Source organism: Dermochelys coriacea, chromosome 1, assembly GCF_009764565.3.
Source record: "Dermochelys coriacea isolate rDerCor1 chromosome 1, rDerCor1.pri.v4, whole genome shotgun sequence".
Classification (NCBI taxonomy): domain Eukaryota; kingdom Metazoa; phylum Chordata; order Testudines; family Dermochelyidae; genus Dermochelys; species Dermochelys coriacea.
Window position 1 is genome coordinate 34974118 of NC_050068.2, and position 17673 is coordinate 34991790.

Consider the following 17673-nt stretch of genomic DNA (forward strand, 5'->3'; position numbering starts at 1 on the left):
AGCAGGGGGGGAAAAGGAGGAAAACCTTTCATGGTGACAAGCAAGGTAGGCTAATTCCAGCAGTTAACAAGAATATCAGAGGAACAGTGGGGGGTGGGGTGGGAGGGAGAAATACCATGGGGAAATAGTTTTACTTTGTGTAATGACTCATCCATTCCCAGTCTCTATTCAAGCCTAAGTTAATTGTATCCAGTTTGCAAATTAATTCCAATTCAGCAGAGATTGTGCGTATTTTGCTAAACTCTGGAAACTCTAAGTGGAAAGAAGTGAAGTAGCTAGTCACCTCCTGAAAATCTAGGGAAAGGGAGATGTGCCAACTTTAACATTTTAGGAAACTCTCATCAAATCAGAAAATGATAATAATTAATGGAATTTCATTTCTACCACCCTTTGCTTCCTGATTATCAGCTCATCCTGACATTTAGACTCGTAGATTCATTTGGGTAGCCTTCTTGCCTTTTAACACATCTCCTTAGCTGTCTGGTTGGGAGTCTCTCTGTAATTTTAACCAGGTTTATTTTTTTGCTATGGGGTGGTCTTTTTTGGGGGGGGGAGGGAGCAAAATAATATAGACTATTTTGTTCAGCTCTAGTCCCATATCTTCTCAACCCCATCACCTCCCAGCCCATGCTCTCTGGCTACCACTTCAGCTCCTGAGATGCAGAAGTCTTCACTTTTCCTTTTAAGCTGGATCCATGTACTCAAAGAAGATTAACCTGTTTAAGATCATTGCTGCTGGTGTTTTAATCCTTTATTGGAAGGCTTCTGTGCATTTTATACAGGATTTACAGTATTTGTATAAATGTGTGCACGTTATGCTTCTGCAACTTTTGCCTCTTCTTCTACAATCTTATTCATTTAGAGTTCAGACAAAATTTCCCAGCATTGAAATCAGATTATTCAGAAATATTTGCACATCATCTAAATTTTGAGCCCTTTTCCTCCAAAAGTTAGAAAGGACCCGACAATCCATAGTTGATTGAATTGTCATTGGCCCTTTGCCATTCTAATCTAAAACTGCCTATCACAGAGTAAGATTACGAGCCTCCTAAAATTTTTAATCAAAAGGCCCATTAACTTATAATATACTAGACTTGCTGCATATAACCTAGACCTGTCTTAAAAACGTCACTAGAAAATTGCCACATCTCTGATTCAAAGGATCACTGGAGGCAAGTGCCGCAATTCTAACACTGCAAATAATGAGTTTTGAAAACTGTCTGGATAAGTTTGACCTCAAAATGACGAATTGTGCTCCGTGACAACTGTCTTTCAATGACTAATTCCTGTTTGTCAGAACTACAGTACCTTTTAGGAACTCACATGAACAGACTGTGGCAAGGTTGGATGCCAAAATGTCATTAGTTTGTTAGAAAAATCTTTGTTGATCATTTAAGTATGCCTTAAATTGTGCCTCCAGCAAGTGTAGTTTCCAGCAGAGAAGCTTTAAATTAATAGAGGACCAATTAGAATGAAATAAGAACTGACTGAATCTTTGTACCAAAGTGAAACACCATTTTGGAAGATGAGAGGATTCTATAATTTGGACTCCATGACCCGTCTCCTGAGAGAACCCTCAAAGGGTATCACTTTGAATTGTAAAAAGAAAAGGAGTACTTGTGGCACCTTAGAGATTAACAAATTTATTTGAGCATAAGCTTTCGTGAGCTACAGCTCACTTCATCGGATGTGAGCTGTAGCTCACGAAAGCTTATGCTCAAATAAATTTGTTAGTCTCTAAGGTGCCACAAGTATTCCTTTTCTTTTTGCGAATACAGACTAACACGGCTGCTACTTTGAACTTTGAATTGTGGCTTTATCTATATAGTTAGGTATATGACCTTCTTCACAGCAGTAGCTCAGCATCTTTTGCCCTTTATGGAGTGGAATGAGACCAGCATCTCATTTCACAGAGATTGCTGAGTTGCCTTCAGATGTCAATGACTTTTGCTCACTACTGAAGACAAATCTTTTTTGAGGTTCAGAAATGTCTGTTGCCTTCCCTTCCTCTTCCATTTTCTGTCAGCTCTGTATTCTCTTAACGTCTCTAGAACATGGTATGCTGAAACAATACAAGGCTTTTCTCATGATATTTCCCAAGTGGCCAAAGCCAGAAGGTCGATTTCATATATCTTAAGGCCAGAAGAGCCCATTATCATGTAGTCTGACGTCCTGCATAATTCCTGCCACAGAATTTCACCCAGTGATTCCTTCATGCATCCTAAAAACCTGTGCTTAAATTAAAGTACATCTTTTAGAAAAGCATCTAATCTTGATTTAAAGATGCCAAGTGATGTGGTAAATTCTCCATCACTTGGCAATCTGTTCCCATAGTTAATTAGTCTCACTATGAAAAATTTGAATTTCCCGTTTGAACTGCACTGACTTCAACTTCCAGCCATTGGATCTTATGCCTTTATTTTCTAAATTAAAGTGGTTGCTAATATCCCTAGCTACTATAGCAGAAATGTGGTGAGAGAGCCAATTTGTAGATAAAGAGGTTTGGGTAAGTATGGTGAGTTAGTTGAACTTTTTGAGGTTTGCCCATCATTGAGACATATGTTGGTTCTACTAGCTAAATAAATTGCAGTTTTATCCATTGCTGATTCAAGATAATGATAGAGATATTTTTCAGCCCCTACAATTTTATGTGACTGAACCAGACTACTCCAACCTAAAGAAAGATATTTAGTTGAAAAGGCAAGATTAGAAATATTGAGGGTAAGGTTTACAAAGAAGAGCATTAAGTTTCCTTTTGCAGAATAAAACAACCTTCAGTCTGTGATAATTTTTCTGTTACAAAAAAGATAGTTGCTTAGAGGGCATGTTCTGAGAGAACGAGTGATGAGTTGTTGTACCTTGAGGCATTATTTCCATTAAAAACATCTTGCTGCTGCAGTAACTTATGATAACATGTGATATAACACTATGAGATCTTACGACTGGAATAAAATCTCCTTTTGAAATCATTGTGCATAGCAAAAAGCTAATCCATGCTTACAAAATATTAAGTGATGGGGAAACCTCCCCCAACCCCACCCAATGCTATCAATTCAGTCTCTGGGTAATTTCAGAAGTTCAGAGTCAGATAATCGGATGAAGTACTATTTGTGCTTGATTACCTCTCAAGTGTGTTCAGATGTGCGGCCTTTTATTACAAGAGAATGAATACTTTCCCCATTCTAGGTGATAAGATTCACACTGACCATATTAAGGATAGTAGAATAACACAATCAAGCAGAAACACAAAGATTTCTGACTCATTCAGCTCCAAGCAAAAAGATAAGACACTGGAATACAAACCCATGTAGGATTCCTCAGCTTTAACAATAAGATAAATCTTTGGAGTACACAGACCCATCCGGGAGCAGTGAAAGACCAAGCCAGACAAAAGGAACATGGTCTAATAATAGCACCACATCCATGCAGTATTAAATCCATCAAACACTGCAATATGAATAGAAAAGGATAAAGAATTTGGAGCTAGGTTCTGAACAGCCAGAGAGAAAGGTGGGGGGCAGGGGTAGGCAAAGGTGGACTCTAGAGGCAGACAGAAACCAGAAGGGGCTGTGGCCTAAACTGCTAGGGTTCTCCCAGGGATTGCTCTAACACTGAGCTACTGTGGCTCTCTGGGAGCTGTTAAGCAATCCACACATGCCAGAGTCCAATGTGCTCTGGCCAAACTTCTTCCCTTAATTTCTCCATGGGAGTTATGAGAGACCTGCTGCAGGGTTGTTTCATCTGTTCTATGCTGTCTAGGGTATTGCCAAGGGCCTGGCTAATATGATTTAATGACCACTATATAACAGTTCTCCACATATCTGCAGGGGCTATTGTAGAAGCCATTATTGGGGCCTAATTTTTGAGGGCCAGATTGTGGTGACAATCCCAGAGTTGCCATTGCTTTTTATATTGGGTGTTTTTCTGAGAGCCCCAGCTCCTGGAGTCATGTGACTCTGCAAGAGTTTTTGAATGTTTGGAGTTGGCAATGCTGCAGTGCAGAGGCAGGGAAACCTCTAATAAGGGTGCAGCATTTCAGTGGCAGCTGAAGCAGGTTTTAGGATAACTTCCAAGCCTCTGATCTGGGAAGCAGTGACTCTGAACAAGATTTGGAGTTTGTGGTGGATAATTGGCTGAGCATGAGCCCCGAGCATCATGATGTGGTCAAAAGGGATAATTCGATCCTGGGATGCATAAACAGTGGAATATTGAGTAGGAGACAGAACATAAGAACAGCCATACTGGGTCAGACCAAAGGTCTATCAAGCCCAGAATCCTGTCTTCTGACAGTGGCCAATGGCAGGTGCCCCAGATGGAATGAACAGACAGGTTATCATCAATTGATCCATGCCTTGTCACCCAATCCCAGCTTCTGGCAAACAGAGGCTCGGGACACCATTCCTGCCCATCCTGGCTAATAGCCATTGATGGACCTATGCTCCATGAATCTATCTAGCTCCCTTTTGAACCCGTTATAGTATTGGCCTTCACAATACCCTCTGGCAAGGAGTTCTAGAGGTTGACAGTGCGTTTCGTGAAAAAATACTTTCTTGTGTTTGCTTTAAACCTGCTACCTATTACTTTCATTTGGTGGCCTCCTGTTCTTGTATTATCAGAAGGAGTAAATAACACTTCCTTTCTCTATACCACTCATGATTTTATAGACCTCTATCATATCCACCCTTATTCGCCTCTTTTCCAAGATGAAAAGTCCCAATCTTATTAATCTCTCCTCAGACGGAAGCCGTTCTAAACCCCTAATCATTTTTTGTTGCCCTTTTCTGAATCTTTTCCAATTCCTTCCAATATATCTTTTTTGAGATGGGGAGAGCACATCTGCACGCAGTATTCAAGATGTGGGTGAACCATGGATTTATATAGAGGCAATATGATTTTTTCTGTCTTATTATCTATCCCTTTCTTAATGATCCCCAACATTCTGTTCGCTTTCTTGACTGCTGCTGCACATTGAGTGGATGATTTTAGAGAACTATCCACAATGACTCCAAAATCTCTTTCTTGAGTGATAACGGCTCATTTAGACCACATAATTGTATATGTATAGTTAGGATTATATTTTCCAATGTTCATTACTTTGCATTTATCAACACTAATTGCATATATCAACATTAAGAGAGATTGTTTTACTTCTGTATTTGGCACTGGTGCGACCACAGCTGGAATAGTGTGTCCAGTTCTGGTGACCACAATTCAAGAAGGCTGTTGATAACTTTTGAGAGGGTTTAGAGAAGAGTCCCAAGAATGATTAAAGGATTAGAAAACCTGCCTGACAGTGAAGGACACAAGGAGCTCAATCTATTTAGCTGAAGAAAGACAAAGTTAAGAGGTGACTTGATTATAGTCTATAAATATCTACATGGGGAACATATATTTAATACTGGGCTCTTCATTCCAGCAGAGGAAGGTATGACATGATCCAATGTTTGGAAATTGAAGCTAGACAAATTCAGAATGGAAATCAGGCATAATTTTTTTAACAGTTACAGTAATTAATCCTTGGAACAGCTTACCAAAGGTCATGATGGATTCTCCATTACAGGCATTTTTAAATAAAGACTGGATGTTTTTCTAGAAGATATGATCTAGGAATTATTTGGAGGAAGTTCTATGGCCTGTGCTATACATTAGATTAGAGCTGATGTGCAATGATCCTTTATGGCCTTGGAATCTATGAATCTATAAGAAATAATATATAAAGCAAGTATGCACATTGTTATTGCCATAATATGGTCTGGCTGTATTCACTCGCAGTCTCTGCAACTAGTTTGTGTGTGTGTGTGTGTGAGAGAGAGAGAGAGAGAGAACCTCAGCTAGTATTATTTGACAGTGGAGGGATGCTGGATTTCAGTAGAGGGACGCTGATGTAAAGCCATTTGAGTATTTAACCCATTGTCTGCAAGAGTGCACTGGTAGTTCTGGCACTGAACAGCCTCCTGTGGGAGGTGCGGCAACATCAAACTTCCTGCTGAAACTTAGCTCTTTGTAGCAAGGGTCTCGCCTGTGCATCTGGACAGCTTTCCTGGTCAGTGCAGTGTGTTGAGAGGTTGCCTTTAGACTGGCTATAACAACTGTGCTAAATTCAACTATGACCTGTGCTGTAATCCTCTTTCTTATGTACTGTACCTTTAAAAGGTGCCTGCCTGCCATCTAAGGGTCAGGGCTATGGGAGGATCTTACAAAGTCAGAAAAATGCTCTGGTTTGTCTGTCTCCTGAGATTTTATATTTATTTTGAGTGGAATTCATCCTGTGCAAAAGGGGTTCAAGAGGTTAATGCAACCAAAGAGCATAAGTGGAATGGAAGCGGTGCACTGGCTTTGTCCTGGCCCTGTGCATGGGAGTTAATTTCACCTTCTTTCCCTTTGTCTCAAAACAGCCAGCTAGATCGAAAATACGTGTTCTTTGTATATGGGGAAATCTAACATGGCTGACCCTGGATAGGGCCAAACAGCATGTAATAACCAGGCTCAGAAATGATGTGGCAGGCTGTGGGTGGGGCGGCACTATAGACAGCTAGGGCTGAGGTTTCAAAGGTATTTATGCCCCTATGTGCATCTTTAGATGTCTGCATATCTTTGCAAATCTGGCCCTTAGACTACTGTGGTATTAGGGAAAACATATGGTGCAAGAGTGGAGCCTAAAATTCAGCCCAAGAGTAAGGCTAAGCTCCGCAGAACAGGGCGATATCCACAAAGGAAACACAGGTGACTAAAGCTGCTGAATACAACACTATGATACAAACCTCTGTGTTATTAGTAACTTGGGGCAAACTTCCTACAAAGGATTTTTCAGGCACTCACATAACAAGGACTCCCAGAAGCATCTCAGCATTCATAAATCATCAGAGCTCACAGATGGGAAAAAAAGAGCCCATTGCATATGTAATGAAAGCCATAAAGCTTCTGGAACCAAAAAGGACATACGCAGCATTTTCTGACAGACACAGTTTTACTTGCTTCACAAGGAACTAGCTCCCTTCTTCAGGCCATTCCAAACAAACCGTAAAACATGTTGGAACTGACAATTTGTCACCCCTCCATGATCAAGTCTCTGAAGAGTCAGAATTGTTATCATGGCCATAAGCATGAATTTTAGCTGTTGGAATATAAGTAAGGTGTCCTACAAAAAAAGAAGTTTTAAAAATCTTAAGCATCATGCCATGGCTTTTTGTATCTGGAGAGTTGAAAGGCCAGGGCCAACTTTTCTAACTGCATAACTTCATGTATGACTGCCTGGATGGATTGTCAGCAAAGATTGAGCCCTGGGATCTTCATTGCAGCACACACCTAAGCATCAGAGCATTTACTTGGGCACAGGTAGGGGGTTTTGTACGGAAAATACAATGGTTGTACAATGGTTCAAGGGAGAACGCTAGATTTGTTTATGGGTAAACTGATGACTTAAGGGTTTTCTTTAGGCTAGACAATAGGAGTTGATCACTCTTGGCTATGGGTGGTGTTTTCTTCCAAGGAGCTCACAGTGCAAATAGGCTGCTTCAGTATTTTGGATCTCAATCAAGGATTTATTACTAGAATTGGTCTGATAATTGCTGAGCTGGGTGTGTGAGTGTGGCATAGGTTCATTAACGTCTGGAGCAGAGATTCCCATGATGCAGTTCGTCCCTGCTTTTCTGGTCCCAGAGTTCACTGAGGTTTTCTGTTCTTCATTCTTTATGCTAATCCCTGTCCCATCTTTCATGCAGATGAGGCTAGGGGAGTTGTCTCTGTTCTTCATTCTCTGTGCTAATGGAGATATCTTAATTGTCTCACCCTTGTCAGAAGAGGTCTAGGTGTGTCTCCCAATGCTCTTCACTGCTCTCTGCAAGCCTTTTTCTCTAATGGATTTTGGTTTAAGCAGAGGCTGGGGGCGGGGGTGTCTTTCATGAGTCAGACAGGCTAGATACTGCGCCCTTTTCTCCCAAAAACACAGAGCTGACTGGTATCAGGGTGGAATGAAGTTTCTGACTGGAGGCATAGCTCATCCTCCTTCATAAGCAAAGTGCACCCAGGGATGGTGAGCAGCGTTCTGGAAACAAGTTTTTAGGGCAAGGGAAACCTTTAATATGTTGTTAAAAAGATGCCATATTTAGGGGAAGCAGGCACGGTGGTTCTTGCTATTTGCTACTCTAATTTTCAAATGCAATTGGATGTTTTTTGTAATACATTTTGGGGAGTCCAGCTTTACAGGGAATTGTTCTGAATGTTAAGGAAATCTGAGAGCGGGAACTTTCTTCACTCTCCAGTTATTTTGCTGTCAGTGGAACCAATCCCCTCCCCCTTAATGATTTCAGCCTTTGCTCTTTATCTCCGGCTGTGCTCCTTGCTGATGCTGGCTGCCTCTGGAGTAGAACAGCCAGCATTGTGGGAATCTCTAGCATCTCACCACTCCTGCCAGTTACCAGTACCAGCTTCTTCTTGTGCTCCTGCATGGTATTCATCTGCTTCCTTGAGGGACATTGTGGATGTAAGCTATCACAGCATACTCTTCCCCCTTGCTGTAACGCAGGGATTTCTTGCTGCCAATTGGCAGAAGGCACAGGGAATGCATAGAATTTGACGGGGATCCCCTAAGTTGCATATATGCATAATAATTGACTAAATGGTGACATGAGATGTCTCTATTGACAGTCAGTAGCTCACTGGCTGTCATAATCATTATGAAATATATGTACAGAAAATATTTAAGGAAGTATGTGTGTCTACTGAAAATTATGTTCTTAAGACGGACACCCAGGAGGTGACATGTCTCAGACAGGTTCCTTTCAGGCAGGAGTAATAGAGGCTTATCTCCCTGTCTGGTGTCCTTTACAATGTAGACCTATTTGCATACTGAGCCAGATGCTGATTAAGAGATTGCAAAACCTACAAGAAAGGTGTATACAGGAAAAAACAACCAGCAGGGGGCACCCTGCTTATGAATAAGGCAGTGGATTGTTTTGATATATCTGGGCTGAAAAGAGACTGAATATTTCACCGAGGAGGCAAGTTGACCACATGGTTTGTCTCATGAATGGAAGATCACAGCCAAGCTGGTCTGTAAAATGCTGGAAGGACTTTCTGTAAGTATTGCTCTATAATACATGAAAGTATCTAGTGAATCGTCTAGGTTTTAGAATGTGTGTTATGATTTTGTAAACCTTTGTTTCCAATACTTCTACTTGCTATATCATTTGAATCTTTATGCTTTTACTGGTTTTCACTGTAAACGTATCAAAGTGCTGTGTGTTAAGCAAATGGTGTTTTAATATGGAACTGGTAAGCTGGAAGCTTTGGAAGCAGTGAATCTGTGAATAGTGTGAATGTCCAGTGGAATAGGGGTTGGACACTCCAGGGAGGTGCTGGGTGGGCTTGGGGCTTGGTATGTGCCTCTTGCTAACCTGAAGAGCAGTGGTGGAAAACTTGCAGCCCATCAGGGTAATCCGCTGGCGGTCTGCGAGACAGTTTGTTTACATTTGCACGATCATTCACAGCTCCCAGTGGCTGTGGTTTGCTGTTCCAGGCCAATCGGAGCTGCAGGGGGCTGTGCAAATGTAAACAAATTGTCTGGTGGCCCGCCAGTGAACTACCCTAATGGGCTGTGTGCAGACCGCGGGCCGCAGGTTGCCCACTATTGCTGTAGAGAAAGAGTGGGGCCTGCACAGACCTAGAGGGGAGTATTTGTGTGCCGGACACTGGTGGAGTTGGGGAGATGATACCCCCTAAAAGCACACGCTTGCCCACCTTCCCTATAGCACTATCCTCATGCTTCTCCTCAGGACTGTCTCGCACTGTGATTGAGTCACCATCAACTACTCACTGACCTGATCGGCATCTTTTTGTGAATGGACAACAGTATCATTCTCTGTACTCTAGCCCCAGAGGTGAAAGTGGGCTGGTACAGGCTGGTTCGGCGTACTGGTAAGAAGTGGCCGCCGGTTTTGGCCCGTATGCAGCCGACATTAAAGTGCTGTTGTGGGATCGCTTTAACATTGCTGCCCATTTTGCGCCCCTCCAGGGCCACCAACGGGGGGCAGGGGAGCAAAAGGGGCAACTGTCCTGGGGCCTGGCAATTTAAAAGGGCCCAGGGCTCCCAGCCACTATCGCCGTTACCACAGCAGGGCCCTTTAAATCGCCACCGGAGCCATAGGCGGAGTGTGCTGGGCAGCTGGCTGGGGGAGGCTGATCCCCCCACCCCTTCCACCCGAGGCCCTCGTACTGGTAAGTCTTTTATATTACTTTCGCCCCTGATTCCAGCGGAGCCCCTCTAGGCAATTTGTGCCAACGAGGTGGATATTTTTCTACATAGTAGATAAAATGCCCTTTTCGCCTCCTGTTTATAAATTCCCATAATCCATTTAGGGAACAGAAACAATACCTTGTACAGCTCCAACTCCAAATTCTAGATATGTGATACATGCAGCAGTATTTTACAGCTCCCAAAAAATCCATATGCTGAAATAAGTTTGCATGAAACATTAATTGACTAAATGTGAAAAGCAAACAACTCTGAAAAGAATGAAGGCACTGTCTGCTCAGGGACATTCAGCAAACAGAAACACAAACTAAATTCAATCAAAGCAATCATAACAAATAATTCGTACAGCTCTGCAGGGGAGAGCACTGAACTATGCTTTGTTCCATTTTCAGACTAAACTCATGGGGGTGTTCAGTCCCCTAGCACATGTTGGGCTGTCTTGTGTGGGCATTTGCCGAAACAGAATTTCAAAATAGTTATTAGAGAGAAATCAGTTTTGACTGTAGCGAGCATGTTCTATTGGGCACATGCTGCAGTTTGAAGTTAAATTGACAATAAAGGGGTTTACTTTCCACCCATTTCAGCTGGATACACTCTGTGGCCTGGGCCAGAGAAGGCCATTCCCCCCTTCCCCAAACAATGAGCCTGGTCTTGCAAGCTGCTGAGCACCTCTCTCGTAAGATAAGGAAGAGATCAAGGGCCTCATGCAGGTTCAGGTCCAGTGTAGTCGCTGGTGAGCCTGGGGTCAGGCCAGGGGAGAAATGGCTTGTGTCTCTTGTAGTTAGGGACTGGTTGGGGGCTAGTACAGTTCCTACTGCAAACGAAGGGCAGCCCTGATGGTTACCCTAACTCACACCTCTGCTTCAGTGGCCCTTCTGAACCATTGCAGGGGCATAGTATCACGAGGGCATGATAATGCCTCAGCCATGCCTCCTTCTATCCCCAGTCTTCCCCCTTTCTTCTCCAGCCTGCCCTAGAACTTGCCCTGCCCCAGGGAGGCACCTATGGGGGCAGTATAAGGCTGGCTGAGCCAGTTCTGTACCTGCACTAGAGGGATTATCCTAGCCCAGTAGTCCCTTTTGCACCACCCTACCAGGAATAAAAGGGCCATCTGAGGCAACTGTGCTGCTGGACCATATTGCCTTATTCTGCTCCTATTGAAGTCAAATGCAAAATGCCTATTGATTTCAATGGGGCAGTACTGAGCCCTTAGAAATCTACTGGTTTTATTTGTTTGGCTGTGTTGACAGCAAGTGAATATATTTAAACCAAGCACTCCAACTGGCGATGGGCACCAGAGTAAGAACCTACACAGTTAGCAGACATTGCTTACCAGACAGGGAATAATAAGCTGCACCTGGGTGAGCTGCATGAAACAATGTCAGCTCCACAGCATTTTCTCTGAACAGCTGTAAACCACCAGGATTCCAGAAGCGCTTTTTGTTTAAGATTCCCTATCATTATTATGAGGGGTTTATGAAAAGGGAATATAACAACCCACTGACGACAAGTTATTTTCACCACAGCTAGGTCACTAGTTTCATAGCTTTCAGAGTAGCAGCATTCAAATGAAGGCCCAATTAGCCCTAATACCAGAGAAGGGTTATTGATTTAGATCATCTAACGTCCAACAAGAGAAATAAAGAGCTGCTCAGAGACAACATGTGAAGAAAAAAGGCACAAAATATGTATTGGGAGTTGTAGACTTTTGAGTTTCTCTTTCCTTCAATAAGGGAAGCAGTGAATTCATCAGCAGTGCCTAGTGCTTTGCTTCAGAGCCTTTGATGTGAATGACAGTGGTTTTCATGCTATCTTTAAATCACAATATGTCAAGGCTTTTATCACATGAAAAATAAAGAAACCTCAAGCGCACACTGCAGTCGAGCCATATTAGCGTCCACAGCACAGAATTGGTTCCGACACACTGCACCTCACTCTGATCACACGCACTCTGATTTGACACCAGTACAACTCCATTGACTTCAGTGGACTTACTCCTGACTTACACCCGTGGGTGTGAATTCAGAATCAGGCCCACAAAGTCCTTACTGTGGATTGCTGGTAAACTTAGTGATTTAATGTTTGTAAATGCTTTGAGATCTTGGCTGAAAGTATCCAAAGTATCATAGAGCCCAAACCTAAAATGTGTTAAGCACCTATCCTAAGGTTCTACTTCACCCTCCATCTTACGTTTTTATACTGCTACCTCTCTTTGTGGTATCTGAACATCTTACACATGTAATCTATAGCAAACTCCCTACTGGACCTCATGGCAGCTATGTCTCTTCTCCTTTTTCGGGTTACAGCCTTTGCTTGTATTAGGGTTATTTGATGTATTGATTTTTGGTTGGTTGGTTCTTTTAATAGTTTCAGGTCATTTGTTGGTTTGCATTGGTGTTTTATATTTGTTGAGTTTCCTGTTTTGGAAGGGATAGGTAGAAAGGGCTCTCATCATTGTGAGGGTAATTTTTGTTACAATGGGAAAGCTTTATCACACAGGAAGGTGTTGCTGAGTGCGATGGACTCCAACAGAAGACCTAGGAGTCAGTGAGTAATGCATCCGATGAAGTGAGCTGTAGCTCACGAAAGCTTATGCTCTAATAAATTTTAGTCTCTAAGGTGCCACAAGTACTCCTTTTCTTTTTGTGAATACAGACTAACACGGCTGCTACTCTGAAACCAGTGAGAATTGAGGATGCTCAGAATCTTACAGGATGTGCTGAATTATTTACAGGATCTGGCCCCAAAATCCCCTAGGGCCCAATGCTCCTCCTTCTAGTAAAGTCAATGACAAAACTGTGTTGTGGGAGCAGAATTGAGCCCTTGCTGAGCACACACGGCTCTCCACTGACTTCAGTGGATTCTCAGCACTTCTCCAGACTGGCCCACTGTGAAAGAGAATGAAAAACTCCAGACTGTTTCAACTGCATCACAATATGCAAAATAGAATTCTAACTATAGCAAACCTGATCTGATAGGGAAAAAAATCTTGTTCTGTGGGGAAAAAAGTCTTCTGCCGTAGGAGGGTACCACTTTGCAGATATGGCAGAATAAACACTCATCTTTTGAGTATGATGCTGTTCACCACAGTAACATAAAATAGGGGATTGGGGAGCCCTAGAAAGAACTTAGTAGTAGCTCTTCAAAAAGGGAGCATTTTGCTTTTTATGAGGGAAAAGTTCCCAAAATTTAGATCTGACCTTTAAATATCTTTGAATAATATTATTATACATAATCCTTCATTCTCTACCACACTTTACATTTCAGCAACTGCTTGCTTTTGACAGAATACATTCCCTTTCCAGCACAGTTTCTACAGCCTGAAAGTTCAGTAGCATGTTAACATTTATAAAAAGTTTTTTAACATTATTGTAATGAAAATATGAATGCCACAGTCATGATGAGATTAATTAATTAACATTTGCAAAGAGTTTTGAAGATGAAAATCTCTGTAAGAGGGCTGAGCTGAGTACTACGATTTCAGATTCAACTAAGGTTTCGTCCTATATATTTTCAGATTAATTTAACTCTACCTATTCTCCAAACAGACCCTGATTCAGGAAACCACTTAACAATATGTTTGAATTCAACCCTATTCAGGGCAGCAATCATGCGTGTGCTTAAATGCAAACCTGATTGGAAAGGTTTCCTGAACTGGGGCCATTCAGAGTACAGTAGAAGGAACGATGTGCAGAATTGCACTTCATAACTAAAGCAATGTGAAGGCATAATAGCAGTGTTTTACAAATGCCATTTACTCATTTTGTTTCATAACAGAATATAAAGTTCTGCTCTTAATCTGTAAGGCCCTTAATGGACTAGGTGAGCTATTTCAGATAGGCTCATCATCTGTGACCCTCCAAGACAACTATTCTGCACAAGAACAATGCATCTGGGGAAACCAGACAGAGACTTTCAGGCACTGAAAGCAGTGTACTCTTAGTGGTGGCATCCCAACAATAGAATTCTTTGCCATCAGAAATCAGACAGTACATACATTTTTGCATTGTAGTTGTAGCCATGTTGGCCGCAGGATATGATGGAGGTGAAGTAGGTGAGGTAGTATCTTTTGCTGGACCAACTTCTGTTGGTGGAAGGTACAAGCTTTCAAGCTACACAGTGCTTTTCTTCCAGTCTGGGGAAGGAAGCAGAGTGTCTGAGCTAGATACAAGTGGGGACAGATTGCTAAGCAGAAGGGGTAACATGTTGGAGGTAGTCACCTGAAATGAAGTGGGCAGTTGGGGGTTAGATTGTGTGCATAAAGGAATTGAAGTGGGCAATTAAGGGTAGAAGGCAGCCTGGTGTGTTACAAATCATTATAATGAGCCATAAAACCAGTGTGCCTGTTAAGTTCATGGCTTTTGATATCTAGCAGAATTATGAATTTAAGTTACCAGGCTTGGTTCAAACAATGCCCCAACCTTGCCAAGCTCACAATCAGAAGAAAGCTCCCCACAGACCAGAACACACCAACTCAAAGTTGAACCAGACCCTACCAGAACAACCGGTGCAAAACCTGAAGACATATTTCCACTGCCACTATGATCAATACTCCCACAACACACCTTTCAAGGTCCTAACATGCTTATCCCAACAGGTAGTATACCTCATCCAGGGCATCAGCTGCCCAAATAAAAACTACATGGATGAAACCAGACAATCATTGCACTTTCAAATGGCCTTACACAGAAAAATGATAAAAGAAAAAAACACCATATCTCACCTGGGTGAACACTTTTCACAAAGAGTTCACTCCATAGCTGATCTTTCAATATTTGTCCTCAAGGGAAACCTGTACAACACCTTCAAAAGGCAAGCCTGGGAACTTAAATTCATAACTCTGGTAGACACCAAAAGCTGCGGACTACCTCCAACATGTGTTAACCCTTCTGATTAACAATCTGTCACAACTTGTATTTAGCTCAGACACACTGTTTCCTTCCACACACATGAAGAAGAGCTCTGAGTAGCTGAAAAGCTTGTGCTCTCTGTGACATGGCTCCACTCACCATGCTGGTGCCTCGTGCTGGCCATTTTAGGGATTAGCTCCGCTTGTCAGTATGGTCTCTCCCAATTATGTCTCGCCCACCCTCACCTCCACTTTCTGTGACTGGCATCACTCCAGGGACCAGAGCGTTCTCTTCATGACATGGCCCTCTGACTGTGTCACCATCTGTGCTCCCCACTTCCGGGGGTTTATTACAGCTTCCAACTGCACAACCATTTCCCCAGTGGCGAGTGGGGTGGACCTGGCCTGCCCACTATTCCAGTTTCTGGCCCAGGGACCCTCCTAACCGCAGTCACTTACTGTGTTTCTATGCCTTGACTACATTTCCCTGAGCCGTTTCCCTGTAGCAACAGCACCCTACTCAGTCCCTGCAGCCCATCTGGAGCTCTTTCTCTACTCCCCAGGTCCCTGCCTGCACAGCTCTGTCCCAGGTGCTACAGAGTTTCAGTCTACTAGAGACACGATCTTCTCTCCTCGAGCTTCCAGCAGCCACTGATCCTGATCTGCCCTGAGGCTCTTCTTGTATTGGCCTGCTGGGACTAGATTTGCTGCTCCTCACTGCCTCTCTCCTATTGACTGCTTCCCGCACAGCCAACCCTAGGGCTCTATTAACCCCTTACATGCCAGTGTGGGGTGGATGCCCCATCACACCCGCTACCGACAGAAGTTGGTCCAATAAAAGGTATTACCTCACCTACCTTGTCTCTCTTAGTATTTAGATCTGTAAGGAGGATATACCTTTTCATTTGAGTTAGTTAACAGAAGCCTCTAAATGAAGACTACAATATTTCTTTCTGTTATAAAGCTTTCAGAGGACTCCTTGCCCTTTGGTCCTTGCCTGAGAAGGTACAAACCCAGACAGTCTGAGTCAGATCATCTCCCCCAACCTTTCCCATCCTTCACCTCACTAGTAGACTCTCTAGAGGAGCTGTGCATTCCCTCATGTTTTATGCCCTGTTTCATCCGCTCCATTGTGTTGGAAGAGGTAGTAATGACAATAACCATTTGCTCTGGTGAGCTATGTGAGGCACTCCCTCCAGACAATGAGCACATTGCTCTGTTCCTCATTCCATCCCAAGGACAGGAAGAGAGAAATAGAGACAAGAATGGAACCCAGGTCTTCCTTATGCCTGGGCAGATCACAACTAGCTAGGCTCCAATCCAGTCATCTGTCTGCCATTTGCCTCCCATTTCTGAATGCATAACAGATGAGAAGTCATGTGAGCACTGAATGCTTCGGTTGAGACTTTCAAATCTGCTGTAGGGATTTAGATGCCTAATTCCCATTAATTTTCATGGGAACTGGGTGTCCAAAACCTTTAGTTGGCTTTGAAAAGTTCAGCCTTGTTTTTAAAATATGAAGTGCCATAAGCTGCCTGACTGTCATCAAAGCATAGGCTATATCTACACTTAAACCACTACAGTGACACAGCTGCAGTGCTGCAAGTGTGCCACTGTAGCACTTCAGTGTAGACACTTACTACAGTGATAGGAGGGGATCTCCCACAGGCGTAGGTAATCAACCTCCCCAACCTCCAAAAGGCAGTAGCTAGATTGACAGAAGAATTCTTCCTTCAACCTACCATTGGCTATACTAGAGAAGTAGATTGGCTTACGTACACTCACAGGTATGGGTTGTTCACATCGCTGAGAGGCGTAGCTATGCCAATGTCACTTTTCAGTGTAAACCAGCCCTTAGAAACCCTTCTTTATTCACCACAACAAACAGGAAACCAAAATTGAATTATATGAGAAACTCTTAGTATACTTTTTGATGTTCCTTTTATTTAATTGCTTGCTTTAAAGAACCATTCAAGGAAATGCTTTATTTACCGGAACTGTAATTGAAGTTAGACATTGTTGGAGTCTAATAGAGTCCAATCAACAATGATCCTGTTTCAGTTGATTGTTTATCATGCTAACATTCTTCTTATCCTTTAGAAGAACTCAGTTACTTAAAATTATGCACAACAAACCACTTAAACTTGCAGGAATTGGTCCAAAGGGACCAATAGTCTTTTACCCGATTTCTGATGCTGTGTGTTAAACACTTAATCCCTTTCTTACCATAGTTCTTCTACAAGTAGGTTCTCATTCATGGCTGGTCACCCCTCGGCAATAGGAGATGGGGAGATACAAGTGTGGACAAAAGAAAGCAATCTCATTCTGATATAAGCGGTAAATACTATTACTGATTTTTCCCCAATACAATAATCACATTTATATCCCTTCTAGTGGTTGGCCTTGCAGAATCTTCTGAGACCCAAGGATTGCCCTTTCAGCCATGAGAGCTAGAGGTGAACAAAAGGGCAACATTTTGTTTGGGATAAATTCAGTGAAATTAAAAAAATCATTTTGCTTATCTGAATTTCTTGTATGCTTATTTTGGGCATATCCTAATTACATGTCTTTA